Raw genomic sequence first — 4995 nt, 5'->3', positions numbered from 1 at the left:
ACTTGCCTTGCACTCATCCGTACTAAGGTGAAGTAGCAACAACTTCTTCTCAGGGAACCGAGCGGAACAAAGTGAACAGGAGAACTGTAGCTCGCATGACTGCTCGGGAGAGGAATCCACCAATCCAGCGTTGTCCCTGGCCTCTGTACGTCCCGAGCAACGATCGTGCCGTGCTGACACGGGAGCACGGCTCTCACAGCTCGTAGCAGCAGCTCCGTGTTCGACACAGGCAGCCGTGACGCCAGACGGAGGCTCTTTACTGGCTGCAGCAGCTATGACACACACCACACACTCTTATACTGTTGTATGTTTGAGTAGACCTAATCTATACTAATATTATAAAGCTGAGGAGTTTGTTTGTTTGTTTGTTTGAACGCGCTAATCTCAGGAACCACTGGTCCGATTTGAAAAATTCTTTCAGTGTTGGATAGTACATTTATCGAGGAAGGCTATAGGCTATATTATATTATCAATAACATTAGGGATCCTAACTAAAAGTCCAATTTAGAATCAAATGCGTTGGAGGGGGTTAGATACAACATGCAGTACACGTACAATATGTGTGTTGACAATGCCGCAGGCGCTAGAAGTTAATTGCCTATTGCCTATTAACATTGTTGCCACGCACTAGATGCCTTATCATTCTTAATTTTCCCATACAAGTAAAAAACACCCGTGTGATTTTAACAACGAAGCAATCAGTACCCTCATAAAAGTTCAATTAGTATTTAAATACTTTTTATCACTTAAAATCACAAACCTAAACTATTGTTTCTTTTTCCTCTCTCTGTGTTTAATTTGTTTTTTTATTGTCCTTTTTTTCAAGTATATATATTTTACAGACTTGAAACTTCACAGTAATGTTCCTTATGTTACACAGGATGACATTTTCCGAAAATTAGATCCCATGGGTGATTAAAACCAGGCTTCTGTGTGTACTTTGTCTGCATGAGAACAGAATTTTGCATTGTTCACGCCTTCTGCGTCTCCATGGCAACGGGCATCGCGCGGCAGTGGCATAACCACAAGGAGGGGCATGTATAATGAGCGGCGCAAGAGTGATCTGCCTGTAGACTGCCGTAGCGAAGTACGGGTACATCAGTTGTACGTTGCGTGCACGAGTCGGGAAACCATCGGTGCTATTCATTTTCTCTCCGGTACATTATACAGCAATGTAATAAATTTTCACTGAATTTTTTTTATTTACCATTACTGTAAATGGAAGAGGTGGCTTAATTTTTTTCCAATAGTATAGCTGTGCGAAGCCGGGTCGGGCAGCTAGTTATATATAAATGTGTAATTGAGTGATGGAATGTGAGTAAAATACAAGCACATGAAATAACACTAATACGGAGCATGAAAGATAACTACGGATATGCTTGTATAAAAGAGAGAGTCAGCCTGTATGGCTGACAGAAACATAAGACCCTGTAAGGCCCGGACATGACAAGGCTGTGATGACTCGAGCACAGACGGCAGAACAGCAGCTGCCTGGGAAAGAAAAACAATTTTTTTTTCTTCATCTTTATTATGGGTTTTGCCGACAGCGACATCATTAGTAGAGACAAGATATAAAGCTTTATTTTTAGCTCAGTTTGTTCTTAAAAGTAAAAGAGCCAATCTTACTGGGTTTAATATTATTAAGGACTATGGTATTAGTGTTATTAACCACTCATGGGCCACCGCATCTGCCCCGCTGGATCCACTGTCAGGGAACGGCAGGACCCACGGGAGTGCGTTCCCCGTACCTAACCAAGGAATGTAACATGTCTCCCAGGAATCCCATTGGGTTGGCTGCCCAGGTGATACCCCCTCCCGTCCTTACCCACGCCATGGTATTTCCAGGCCTGCGACAAGGCAGGCGCAATCCTTGACTAGCATTCTTCACGATTAGACTCTTGTCATTTCCAACGTATTACCTCTGACAGCTGCGTGGATAATGTACTATTTGGTCCCGTAGTCGGCTGCGCCAATGAACAGTTCTTACCGGCATACCTCATGTTTATTTTAACGCACATTACTTGCCCTCAGACATAACTGTAATCCTCATGGCAGCAATAAAATACGTCAAAAATGGTGCCTAACTTATCCTGAATGCATAAAATAATGCTTACTTGCCGCACACAACTTTTGTCAATTGGGGCGTCTATCTACACTGCTAAAAATAAATAAAAATAGTTTTTATTTGTAAAATCGATACCTCAAAGTTTTGTTTACTTTATTTATTCACAGAAGCTTGTTTTTATATACTGTGTGTGATTTCTCTGTGACATTTTTGCAAGCCACCCTTGACTGTTTGGTACTATCTGCTACACTTTGTGGGTAAAAGTTGCATTTCCTTTTTCTGGAGCAAAAGAGTTACTATTATTTTCTACAAAATAGTGGTATAGATATCTGAAACTGTATGATAAAAATATGGTAAAAACAGATCTGTTATCAAAAGGGAAACATAATTATTATTTTTCCCTACCCATTTGGTCAAAATATTTTGTAACAAACAAACATACTACAAAAAAACTTTGAATAAAATTATGAATATTAGAAATTTACAAATTAGCAATCTTAGTTAAATTAATATTATCACGAAATGGCCGGCAATTCCGTGTTAAATGGCGTACTGACAGTCCAGTGCTGACAGTGTGCTCAACGAGGTCAAAGCAGGAGGGGAGGGGGTATAAAAGGCAAAGGGGATGACAGCCAACAGTCCCAGTAAGAATGAACCCTACAGAGCCACTTCTGCAGTTATGTTCCCAGCAGTTTTGACGGTTGCACATGAACACAACGAGCTCGGAGTAGCGACCACGCAGAAGAGCTCACACACGTACCGTAAGCGTCGTCACCGGCCGTCCCGCGGGGCTCTCCGTGGGGGCCGCGAGGACTCGGCAACACTTGAGTGGCTGGTTCAGGCCCTGCTCCACTCTGGAGGGTGACTGCCCGGCCGCCGCCCTGTTACAGAACCCACCGTCTTGTTTCCTCTGGATACACCAACACCCTCGCAGACACTGACCACTTCCTCCGAACTGCTGATGTACTCACAGGGGACTCCCTCTCGACCGGAATCTTCGGGACGGGGCCCCATACTGGATTATGATTCGGCCGGTTAAACCTTAATGGTCGCCGGGGCAGGTGCAGGGGAAGGGTAGGGAATGGTCTTCGCTGACAGTCGCAGGGGTGGAAGAGAGAAAGCAACCCACTTCCCTGGCATTCCAAAGTGTTATTTCGTCTCATCTGTCACATCCGTAAGTGGTGTAAGTAATGCATTTTAGAGGCAGAGAGTGTAGTTTTTCAGCTGTATTCTACCCACAGCTGAGAGGACGTGAAGAAACAACGTCGCGACAGGTCTGTGAGTCATCGCCGTCTCAAACTCGCGGAGGTCAGTTAAGAGAGAGCCCTCTGTTACAAATACCAGTTCTACCAGTGCGTGGATTCAGCTGCACCCAAGCAGCTTTGTTCCCATACTTACTTATGGGCACTGCAGGAAAAGGTCATATTAAAACCAGTGAAGGATGTCAATATTTTTAACAGTTACCTACTGTATTTCAATATAAACTTTATTTGAAAGATGAGATTTTGACATGTGTCTGTATCTTCAGTAATTTTCAGATTTTATAGTTTATAATCATTGTAAGACTAAATTCGTTTCAGTAATCTGTGGTTGAGATGTTAAAGGTGTTTCATTGCAACGATCAGAAAATTTTCTGTCTGTATCCATTTTTTCCCCCTCACATCACGGTACATATGTTTACAATAAAGTTCAGCCATAAAAAAATATTTACTGCCTAATATCTTACAAGATGTGTATTTACATAAAGGACGTATGGAAAAAATTAATACTTTTAATAGTAGCTATGGACATTGTACCTGCAGACATTGCTGGGACCTTGCTTTAACTAAGGGGCAAGGAGGTACGAAGTACGAAGTCAAATTACTGGGGAGAACATTCACCTACAGCACTGTTACACTCCCTGAAGAACCCTTGAAAAATTCATATATGTAATACTGAGTGCTGGATTGGCCGGTCTGGTGACATGGCATCTCTGTGACGAGCACACCGCACAGTGACGTAACCAGGACAAGTGATCCTGCGGTAGTTTGTCGTTTCCTCCCGGGCAGGAACTGAAAGTCAGAATTTTACTTTGCAGTCCAGGCACGCTGACCACTCAACAAAACCACTAGTTTTTTCTTTTGTATCATCCAAGTAGAACACAAATTTAGTCTGATCAAACATTTTTCAAGTGTGTGTACTTGAAGAGGCTCGGTTCTGCGAAGGCCGAACGTTTTTGGAGCCGGATCTTTTTGTCTCTTTCATTTCTACCACCTACAGAATTTTGAATTCTAGCAAACGTTTGAGAGTATCGCATGCTACTTCAGAAGGTAGACTGTTTTGTGGTTTTTTTAACATACTCAGAATAGTGGAAGAACATCATACTCTACATGAATACTTCTGGACTGTACCAAAGACTCGTTATATTTAGAGACACGGGTGGTTGTAGTGCTAGAGGTGGCTGCTGCAGTGTGGCCAACGCGTGCCGGACTTGCACGCACCAGGAAGCTCTTACCACTGCAGAGTTGTGGGATCTCACGTGACGGCCGATCAACAACCAGAGGCACTTCGCGTTCCAATCATGTCTGTTCTTATATGAACCATGAAACAACTTGGTGCAGCCTGAAGCTAATTGCAGCACAGTTTGCAACAGCATTCCCTGGGCAGGTTTTGATGGTCCTTACAAAAAATAGTGATTTATCGCAAAAATTATCTTGCCAGAGTATGTTTTTTTTCTTAAATCTTGTAGCTTTTCGGTTTTATGACAACAATCTGAACAACACATTTAAAACATAGTAAATATTGAAAAATATTTTTTTTTTATTCTCAGGTAACAACCAGTAAAACTAATATAACCACTACTTGTGAGAAAATAGTTATTTCTGTTTAATCTAGAACATTATTTTCTGATATCTCCATTAATTACCAATTGTACTTTTTAACAACACTTT

Source organism: Bacillus rossius, chromosome 16 (assembly GCF_032445375.1).
Source record: "Bacillus rossius redtenbacheri isolate Brsri chromosome 16, Brsri_v3, whole genome shotgun sequence".
Classification (NCBI taxonomy): Eukaryota; Metazoa; Arthropoda; class Insecta; order Phasmatodea; family Bacillidae; genus Bacillus; species Bacillus rossius.
This window is presented reverse-complemented; position numbering follows the sequence as displayed.